The sequence below is a fragment of the Balaenoptera ricei genome, chromosome 14 (assembly GCF_028023285.1).
Source record: "Balaenoptera ricei isolate mBalRic1 chromosome 14, mBalRic1.hap2, whole genome shotgun sequence".
Lineage (NCBI taxonomy): Eukaryota > Metazoa > Chordata > Mammalia > Artiodactyla > Balaenopteridae > Balaenoptera > Balaenoptera ricei.
Genome location: NC_082652.1, coordinates 1,396,767 through 1,408,592, shown reverse-complemented (window position 1 = coordinate 1,408,592; position 11,826 = coordinate 1,396,767).

The window sequence follows — 11,826 nt, the reverse complement described above, 5'->3', positions numbered from 1 at the left end:
ATAGGCTGCTTACAAGAGACTCACCTAAGAACTAAAGACACACACAGACTAAAAGTGAGGGGATGGGAAAAATTATCTTATTCAAATGCAAACGACAAGAAAGTGGGGAGAGCAATATTCATATAAGACAAAATGGACATTAAAACAGAGTCTATAACAAAACACAATGAAGGGCATTATAAAATGATAGCAGGGTCCTTATAAGAAGAGGATATAACACTTATTAACATATTTGCACCTAATATAGGAGCACCTAAATATAAAGCAAACATTGACAGACATAAAGGGAGAAATTGCCAGTAGTACAATAATAGTAGGGGACTTTAACACCCCAATTATGGGACTTCCCTGGCGGCACAGTGGTTAAGAATCCACCTGCCAATGCAGGGGACACAGGTTCAAGCCCTAGTCCAAGAAGATCCCACATGCCACGGAACAACTAAGCCCGTGCGCCACAACTACTGAGCCTGTGCTCTAGAGCCTGCAAGACACAACTACTGAGCCCATGTGCCACAACTACTGAAGCCCGCACGCCTAGAGCCCATGTTCTGCAACAAGAGAAGCCACCTCAATGAGAAGCCCACACACCAACGAATAGTAGCCCCTGCTCGCTGCAACTAGAGAAACCCCGCATGCAGCAACGAAGACCCAACACAGCCAAAAATAAATAAATAAATAAATAAATTTTTTTAAAAAACACCCCACTTACTTCAATGGGCAGATCATCCAGACAGAAAATCGATAAGGAAACTGTGGTCTTGAATGACACATTAGACCAGTAGGACTTAATAGATATCTACAAGACATTCCACCCAAAGAGAACAGGTACACATTCTTTTCAAGTACACGTGGAATGATCTCCAAGATAGATCACATGCTAGGCCACAAAAGAAGTCTCAACAAATTTAAGAGGATAGAAATTATAACAAGCATTTTTTTCTGACCACAATGGTATGAAACTAGAAATCATTACAGGAAGAAAAATGGGAAAAACACAACATGTGGAGACTAGACAACATAATACTAAAAAATCAATGGGTCAATGAAAAAAATCAAAGAAATCAGAAAATACCTTGAGACAGTCTCTTCAATAAGCGGTGCTGGGAAAATTGGACAGTTACATGTAAAAGAATGAAATTAGAACATTTTCTACACTATATACAAAAATAAACTCAAAATGCTTGAAGACCTAAATGTAAGATAGAAACCATAAAATTCCTAGAAGAAAACATAGGCAGAACACTCTTTGACATAAATCATAGCAATATTTTTGGATATGTCCCCTAAGGCAAAGGAAACAAAAGTACAAATAAACAAATGGGACCTAATTAAACTTAAAATCTTTTGCACAGGAAAGGAAGCCATTGGCAAAATGAAAGACAGCTTACTGAATGGGAAAAAATATTTGCAAATGATATGACTGGTAAGAGGCTAATATCCAAAAATATATAAACAGCTCATACAACTCAATATCAAAAAAACAAATGACCCAACTTAAAAATGGACAGAAGACCTAATAGACATTTTTCCAAAGAAGATATACAGATGGCCAACATTGCTAATCATCAGAGAAAGACAAATCAAAACCACAATGGCTACCACCTCACACCTGTCAGAATGGCTGTCATCAAAAAGTCTACAAATAACAAATGTTGGCAAGGATATGGAGAAAAGGGAACCTTAGTACACTGTTGGTGTGAATGTAAATTGGTGCAACCACTATGGAAAATAGTATGGAGGTTTCTCAAAAACTAAAAATAGAACTACCATATGACCCAGCAATTCCACTCCTGGGTATATATCTGAAGAAAATGAAAACACTAATTTAAAAAGATATACACACCCCAATGTTCATAGCAGCATTATTTACAATAGCCAAGATATGAAAGCAACCTAAATGTCTATTAACAGATGAATAGATTAAAAAGGTGTGATATATATATGTATATGGTATTTATAGCACTTATTATATATATCTAGTGTATAGTATATATATATATATATATACATATATACATGTATATAGATAGATATATAGCACAGAATATTACTCTGCCATTTGCAACAACATGAATGGACCTAGAGGGTATTATGCTTAGTGAAATAAGTCAAACAGAGAAAGACAAATACTGTATGTAATGACTTATATCTGGAAACTAAAAAATAAAACAAATTAATATAATAAAACAGAAAGAGACTCACAGATACATAGAACAAACTAGTGGTTACCAGTGGGGAGAGGGAATGGGGGAGGGGCAAGATAGGGGTAGGGGATTAAGAGGTACAAACTACTGTGTTAAATAAATAAACTACAAGGGTATATTGTACAGTGCAGGGAAATACAGCCATTAGTTTATAATAACTTTAAATGAATTATAATCTATAAAAAATAATGAATCACCATGTTGTACATCTGAAACTAGTGCAATATTTAAATAAACTATACTTCAATTTTTAAAAAAGACTCATAGTTATGTAACCAAAATTTAAAACTGGCCTGATTCCAGAAATTCTGACTCTGATTTTGAACAAAACTCAAGCTTATTCATGTCAGAATGACATTACAGCTTTCAAGCTAATCAGCTACAATCAAGTAAGCTCATGTAATGAAAAGAGATGTAAGTTTCTGGTAACCAAGCACAATAGAAAACAATGAATGTACTTTCACGTTCATGCTTTATAAGCTATCTGTAACTACTGAGAGTCAAGTTTCTTCGCCATTTCAATTTGGACGTTTCCCTGTTTACAAAAACTTTTCTTCTCACTCAATAAAATATTCATATAAAGAAAAATTCACTAAATTTACTTTTAATAGTAGACATACCTGGGATTAGAAAGACATCTCAGGTTAGTATAGACACATCAGGTGAAGGAGGGAGACACAACAGATCAGGGCAGTTAAACATGCAGAACAAAGGAGACATCCTACAATAAGGTGGACATCCCTGGGGAACTAGGGAGACATCACAGGTGAGAGGTAAGACACCTGTGGAAATAGAGAGACATCTAAGGTCAAGGTAGACACACCAAGGAAATTAAGGGAACAACTGAGGTCAGAGTAGACATAATTGGGGAATAACGGAGACATCCCAAGTCAGGGTTGACAAGCTGGGAGAATTAGCAAGACATTAAAGGTTAGGGGAGACACACCTGGGAAATTATTGTGACATCCCAGGTCAAGATAGAAACTCATATGGAATAAGGGAGACATCTCACATCAGTGTAAACACATCTTAGGAAATAGGGAGATATACCAGTTCAGTGTAGACATACCTGAGGAATTAGGTGAGACATTATTGATAATACAACTGGGGAATAAAGGAGACTTCCCAGGCCAGTGTAGACACATCTGGGGATTTAGAGAGATATCTGAGGTCAGAATAGAGACATATGGGGAAGAAATAAAAGGACACATGCCAGGTAAGGGTAGACACACCTGGTGAACTAGAGAGATAATCCAGCTCAGAATAGTTACACTTGGGGAGTTAAGGTGACATCCCTGGTTATGATTGACATTTCAGTGGAAGAGAGAAGACATTCCTTGTTGGGGAAGACACACTTGGGGAAATAAAAAGACATCACAGGTCACAGAAGACAAATCTGTGGAATCAGACATCTTAGTTTACTGCTGACACACAAGCGTATTTAGGCAGGCATCAAAATTAGGATAGATGCACCTGAAAATTTGGTGAAACATTCCAGTTCTGTGTAGACACACCTAAAGAATTAGGGAGCCATTCCAGGTCAGGGTAGAAACACCTGGGGAATTAGAGAGTCTTCCTTGTCAGTGTAGACGTATCTAGGGCATTAATGAAACATTCTAGGTCAGAACAGATATTAGATATCCCAGGTGAGTATAGACACACCAGGGTAATTAGAGAGATGAACCAGAATTGAGGTAAGAGGTAAATGGGCCCCTGGGCAAAGAAGTTGGTGTCAGTCAAGCAGAGTAAATTGGAGCTTTGTTTTCCCCAGACACTCCAAGAATAAAGTTAATGGCAGGAGCTGAGCCCTGCTGGAGTAAGGAGATAAGATGACCACATCTGCCACTCCTGAGGTCAAGGAAACCTCCCTGACTGTACATGCGTAGGAAGGCTCCTCAGGGGTCAAAAAGGGCGGGGGCGCCATCTCGTAATAGGCGTTGTCAAGCCTCCCACAGGCCTCTATGCTGGATCCATCTTGGCAAAAATATGCACACGCATATTGGGAGAGACCTAGGACATGTCAGGTGTGGAGAAGAAAGAAGAAAACTGGTCAAGGTACACAAAGACCCAGAAGAACTGCCCCTATATAAATGATTTAACCATCTCTTTATTGCGTTCCTCCTCATTAGGGAGAATGCCCACACCACTTCTCTGCCTTGCTTCTGTCTTAAATAAACTGTTTCTCTGTGTGCTCTCCCACATGTTGTGCTATGTCTCTGATAATAAATTTTGTACCTGTTTTTGCAGTTTTTGCCTCTTTGAGAAATGCATTTTTCAAATGGGGCAAGAGCCAGTGCAACTTTGTCTCTAGCCTCTAGTCCCTGGTGGACCAGTGGCTAGGATTCCTGGTTTTCAATCAGGCTATCCAGGTTCAATTCCTGGGCAGGAAACTCAGATCCTGCTTCAAGACCATTCACTGCTGTCTCTCCAAAAACAGAATCAGGGTTGACACATCTGGGAAAATAGGGAATCATCCCAGGTCAGTGAAGACATACCTGGGGATAAGACATCCCAAGCCAGACTAGACACACCTTTGGTATTAGGGAGATATCCAAGGTTACTACAGAAATACCTGGGTAATCAGGGATACATCCAAGTTCAAGACAGACACACCTAGTGACTAGAGAAAAATCCCAGGTCAAAGTAGAAACACCTTGTGAATTAGGGAGACATCCCAAGTCAGTATTCTCAAAACTAGAGTATTGGGGGACACTCCAGGTCAGTGTAGATATACCTGGGGAACTTGAAAGATGTGATAAGTTCAAGTAGATGAACCTGGGGGATTAAGGAGAGAACCCCATTAAGTATAGACCCCCCCTAGGGAATAGGGAGACATGCTGGGTAAGAGTAGACACACCTGGGGAATTAGAGAGACATCCCAATTCAGCGTAGACATACCTGGGGATTGGCAGACATCCAGAATCAGGGTAGACACACCTGAGGAATTAGAGAAGTATCCAGGGCTAGTACAGACACACCTGAGCAATCATGGAAACATCCCAGGTCAGGATAGACACACCTGGGGAATTTGGGATATATCCCAAGTCAGGGTAAACACACTTGTTGAATTAGGAGACATCCCAGGTTACAGTAGAGACACATGGTGAATAAGAAAGACATCCCAGAGTAGGCAAACATGTAGAAATAGGGAGACATCAAGATGAGAGTGGAAATTATAGAGACAGTAGAGGTCACTGTACACCTTAGAAATTATGGAGACACACCAGGTCAAGGTAGACACTACTGGAAAATTAGATAGTGTACCATGTCATAACAGACACCTGAGAAATTAGGTATACATCCCAGATCAGTGTAGACACACTAGAGATTTAGGAGGTCATCTAGGGCTAGTGGAGACACACCTGGAAAACTGAGACACTCCAGATCAATATAGACACACCTGGGTAAGTAAGGAGAGCAACAAATTCAAATAAGCCATATCTGGGGAATACAGAGATTTCCCAGGTAAAAGAAGAAACATTTGGAAAATTAGGGAGACATCACAGTTCAGAGTAGACACACCTAGACAAATAGGGTAAAACCCAAGGTCAGAATGGTCACGCCTGGCGAGTTAGGGACACATCTCAAGTCAGCTTAGATTCATTAGGGAATTAAGTATATATATCCCAGGCCAGTAGTTACACAACTGGGGCACTGTTGAGAAGGCCAGAGCAGGGAAGACACACCTGGGGAATAAGGGCGTTATCTTAGTTTGAATAGACACACCAGAGAATTAGAGCAACATTCCAGCTAAGAGTTGTAAATCAAAACACCTAGAGAGATATCACAGGACAAGTCTGACACACTGGAAAAGCAAGGAGACATTCCATTTCAGGGTAGACACATCTTTACAAATAGAGGGGAAAAAAACAGGTTAGAGCAGAAACACCTGGGGACTTATGTAGATATCCCAGGTCAGAGAGGATACACCAGAGGAAATAGAGAGACATCCCAGGTCAGTGTAGACTCACCTGAGGAATTAGGGAACCATCTGAGGTCAGTGTAAACACACCTTTGGATCTATGAAGATACATCATGACACAGTAGACATACCTAGGAAACAAGGGGACATCCCAGGCAGTGTAGCCATATCTCAAAATATGAGACATCCAGATCATAAATGGCACACCTGGAGATTTAAGGGAGATAGCCCAGATCACTACAGACACACATCAGGGAAAAGGGTTAACATCCCAGGTTAGGGGAGACACTCTTGGGGAATTAGACATTCTAAATCAGAGTAGACTGGGAGAATTTGAGAAACACCCAGGTCAAAGAAGACACATCTGGGGAAATAGGTAGAATTTCAGACTAGAATGGACACAACTGGGGAGATATGGAGACAAGTCAGTATATACACTCCTCAGGGAATTAAGAGACATTATATGTCACTAGACTCACTGGAGAACTAGGGAGACATCCAAAGTCATAGTTAGATGGGGAATTAGGGTCACATTCTAGGTCACAGCAGACATATTTGGGGGAAAGGGAGACATCTCATGTCAGCATAGACACTATTGAGAAATAAGGATACATGCCAGTCAGAGAAGATGCACTTAGTGAATTTGGGAGACATATAATGTCAGTGTTGACACACCTGGGGAATGAGGAAGACATCTCAAGACAGGGTAAATCAAACTGGGGAACTAGAGAGAGATCCCAGGTCAGGGTAGACACATATGGTTTATTATGTAGACATACCTGGTCAGGGTTGACAACCTAAGATATTAGGCAAACATCAATAAACATCCCAGCTAAATATAGACACTCAAGGAATTCAGGAGTTACCCAGGTGCAGTGTGGGCACAACTGGAGAATTAGGGAAACATCTTTGGTCAGTGTAGATATTACAGAGGTTTTAGGGAGCCATTCCAGGTCAAGTAAACACACTGGGGAACTAGAGATTTACCAGTTCAGAGTAGACACTCCTGGGGAATTAAGAAGACAGCAAAGGTCAATATAGACACCCTTAAACAATTAAGATACATCCCAGGTCTGGGTAAACACACCTGGGGAATTAGGGAAACAGGTCATGGTAGAAAAGCCTGAAAATTTAGAAAGACAACCAACATCAGGGTAGACACAACTGGGGAATTACGGAGACATCCCAAATCAGGTATGAAATTCTAGGGACTTTGTGAGACATCCCAAGTCAAGATAGACAAAACTGTTATTAGGGGGACAACCAATATCAGGGGAGAAATATCTTTGAAATTAGGGAGATAACCCAAATAAGTTTGGACAGATCTGGGGAATTAGGAAGAAATCCCAGGTCTGAGAAGAGAAACCTGGGAAAGTAGTGAGACATCCCAGGTCAGGATAAACAACCTGGGGAATTAGGGAGCTATCCAAGCTCAGAATAGACACATACACTTGGGTAATCAGGGATAATTCATCGGTCAAAGTAGACACAGCTGATGAATTAGAAAGACATCCCAGTTCAGTGTAGACGCATCAGGATAACTAGGCAGATATCCAAAATTAGGGTGGACACATCTGGTGAATGAGAGAAACATCACAGGTCAATGTAAAGACACCTGAAGAATTGGAGATACATACAAGATAAGGGTCAACAGCCCTGGGAATTAAGGAGACGTTGCAGGTCTAAGTAGACACACTAAGGGAATTAGAGAGACATCCCTGGTCAGTGTAGACTTACCTAGGTAATTAGGAACATACTAGGTCAGAGCAGAAACGCATGGAGAATTAGGGAAACATCCAAGGTCAGGATAGACACACCTGAGGATTTAGGGAGACATCTCGGGACAAATTAGACACATTGAAGTATTAGAGACACCTCAGGTCAGATTACACACAATAGAGAATTAGGAAGTCGTGCCACATCAAGAGTAGACACATTTAGAGAATTAGTGAGACATGACTGGTCAACGTGGGCACACCTAGGTAATTAGGTATATACCCCAGATAAATAGACGTATCTGGGGATACAGAGTTGTAGATGCAACTCAGGAATTATGGAGACATCTCAGGCTAAGGTAGACAAATCTGAGAAAATGAGGATACATCCCAGGTCAGGGTAGACACAACTAGGTAATTAGGAAGACATCACAGGTCAATATAGACACAAGTAGGGATATAGAGAGACGTCACAGGTCACTGTAGACACATCTGGATTACAACTGTTGTATCCCAGATCAGGTTAGACATACATATGGAAGTAGGGAGATATCTCAGTCAGAATAGTCAAAACTGGGGTAGTAGTGAGTCAAAACTCACAAATATGCGCAATATGAAAAAGATTCTAGGACACAGTATACAAACCTGGGGAATTAGGGACACATCCCAGGTCAGTATAAACACATCCTGGTAATTAGGAATATATCCCTGGTCAGTGTAGAAAAATAGGGAATAAGGGATAAAACTCATATCCCAGTAGACACATTTGGAAACAATCCAGATCAGTGTAGACACCTGAGGCATCCAAGGTCAAAGGACACACCTAGAGAACTAGGAAGACATCCCAGGTCAGAGTTGGGAAATTCTTGGAAATTAGACGGTCAGACCAGGTCAAGGTAGACAAACCAGGGAATTAGGAAAACATTCTAGGTCAGTGTACACATTTAGGGAATTACTGAGACATCCCAGGTGAGCATAGACACACCTGGGGGATTCGCGAGACAACCCACATGGCGCACCTGGAGTATTAGGGAGCTATCCCAGGTCAAAGTAGACTCACCTGGATCATTACTGCGATCCCAAATTAGTGTAGACAAACCTGTGCAATTAGAGACATCTGCGTCAGTGTAGACACAACTGGGAAATTGGGAAGACATCCCAGGCCAGATATGCACACTGAGTGAATTAGCAACACAACCCAGGTCAGTTTATACACACACAGTATACTAAGGAGACATCCCAAGTCAATATAGACACAGGAAGGACTAGGGAGTTATCCAGGTCAGAGTAAACACACCTGGGAAGCTAATGAGTCATCTCAGTCTGTGTAGACACACATGGGCAATTAGGCTGTTAACCCATGAGAGAGAAGAAACTCCAGGGAACTAGGGAACCATTCACGGTCAGAGTAGACACCCCTGAGGAAGTAGCGTTATCCCAGGTCACAATAGACACACTTGGGAAATTAAGAAAGCTTTCAGGTCAAGGTAGACGTGCCTAGGTAATCAGAGAGACATCCTAGGACATAGTGGACACACCAGGGTATTTAAGGAAACATCCAGGTCAGTGAGTCACACCTAGGGAATTAAGGAGACATCACTGGTCAAAGTAGACACACCTGGGAAATAAGGGGGAAATTGCAGGTCAGTGTAGACACATTTGGATAATTAGGAAGAATCCCAGGCCAGAGTAAGCAAGTCTGAGGAATATGGGAAACATTCAATGTCAGGGTAGGCATAGCTGGGGAATTAAGAAGACATGCCAGGCAAAGGTAGACAATCCTGAGTACCTAAGGAGATATCCCATGTCAGAAGAGACATCCTTGAGGTTTCATAGAAATACAGGTCAGCAAAAACACATGGGGAATAAGGGAGACATTCCGTGTCAGTGTAGACACACTGGAGGGACTAGGGAAACCTCCCTGGTCAGTGTAGACACTTCTGAAGAATAAGGGTATAATGGCAGATCAGAGTCGACATATTGGGGAATCAGGAAGATTTCCCAGGTCAAAATAAACACACCTGGGGAACTGGGGAGACATCCCAGGTATAGATACACCTGGGGAAATTTAGTAACAGCCTAGGTGAGGGCAGACACACCTGGGAAACAAGATAGGCTTGCCAGGTCAGGGTAGACACACCTGAGGAACATAGGAGCCTTCCCAGAAGACAGTAGACACATCCATATCTTAAGGTGTGTAACTTGTTCAGAGAAGACACATCTGGAGAATTAAGGAGACATCATTGGTTAGTTTAGACAAAGTGGGGAATTAGGAAGACATCCAAAATCAGGGTAGAAGCCCTTGGGGCATTATAGAAACATACCAGTTCAGTGTAGAAACATGTGGGAATAAGGGAGATACACAAAGTCAGTGTAGACAGACCCATGGAATTAGGGAGACATCCCAGGGCAAAATAGTAGCACCAGAGCAATTACGGAAACAACCCAGGTAAAGTAGACACACCCATGAATTAGGAAATCCCGGGTCAGAGTACACACATCCAAATTAGGGAGATCTCTCATGTCAGAGAGAACACCCGTGGGAAATAAGGGAGACATTCTAGGTCAGTGTAGATGTGCCTGAAAAATTAGGGAGGCATCCTGGGTCAGTGTAGACACACAAAGATTAAAAAGAAGATAGTTCAGGGGTGACATCTCAGGACAAGGTAGAAACACATGGAAAAGTAGGGAGATATTCCAGGTCGGAGCATACACACCTTGTGAATTAGGGAGACATCTCACATCAGGAAAGACACACTTGGGGAATATGGGAGACATCCTTTGTCAGAGTAGACATTCCTGAAAATCATGGAAATAACCACAGTCAGAAACCACAACTCAGAAAATAAAGGGACTTCCCAGTTCAGTGTACATGCACTTGGGGAATAAGAGAGATATCCCAGGTAATAGTAGACATACCTGGGAATTAAAGAGACATCCCAGGTCAGGGTAAACACATCTGGGGAATTAGGGAGACATGCAAGATCAGTGTAGGTAAAACTACATTATTATTAGGGAGGCATCCAAGGTCATAGTAGAAACATCTGGGGAATTAGCAAGACCTCCCAGGTCAGGTAGTCACACTGGGAAGTAAGGAACATCACAGATCTGGGTAAATATGCCTGTAGAATTATACACACATCCCACTTCACTGTAGATGAACCCGGGAAATTAGGGAGACATATCAGGTCAGTGTAGACACAACTAGGGAATTAGAGAAAGAGCCCAGGTTGAAGTAGTCACACCTGGGGAATTATGGAACCATTCTAGGTTGGGTTGACACACCTGGGGAACTAGAGAGGCATCCCAGAAAGAGTAAAGCAGTTGGGGAATTAAGGAGAAATTTCAGGTTAGAGTAGACGTTTCTGGGGAAATAGGGAGGCGTCCCAGGTAAGCTTAGACATACTTGGGTGATTTGGGAGAAATTTTATTCAGGTGAGACAAAGGGTGGTATTAGGGTGACATCCCAGATCAAAGCAGACACATGTGGGGAATTAGGGCAGAGGCCACAGGTCAGGGTAGACACACATGGGTAATTAAGGAGACATCCCAGGCTAGAGCAGACACCTCAGGAATAAGGGGGAAATCCCAAATCAGAATCTTCACACCTAGGATATAAGGAAGATGTCCCAGGACAGTGTGGACACACTTTTTCTGATTCTTCCTGTACTGCTCCCCGTGCACATGGGGTTTAAATTCTCCTCAGATAGGCTGTCCTTTTTAAGTGTAACATCTGGTCATTTGGGATCTTTGAAACATCTGGAAGTCTGTAATGGCTAGAGAATCTAATCTCAAAACACTACAGTTGATAAAGCTTCAGGAGACGAATACCATAAGCTGCCTCTTCACCTCCTTTACTCATGGGATCAGCTCATTACAGAATGCGCAGTTGTCATGGTAACAGGTGCCAGACAGGAGGCAAAAATTCCAAAAAGCTTGGAGAAGATAATTTTATAAGTCACTCCTGGCTGCCAGTGACTTAAAC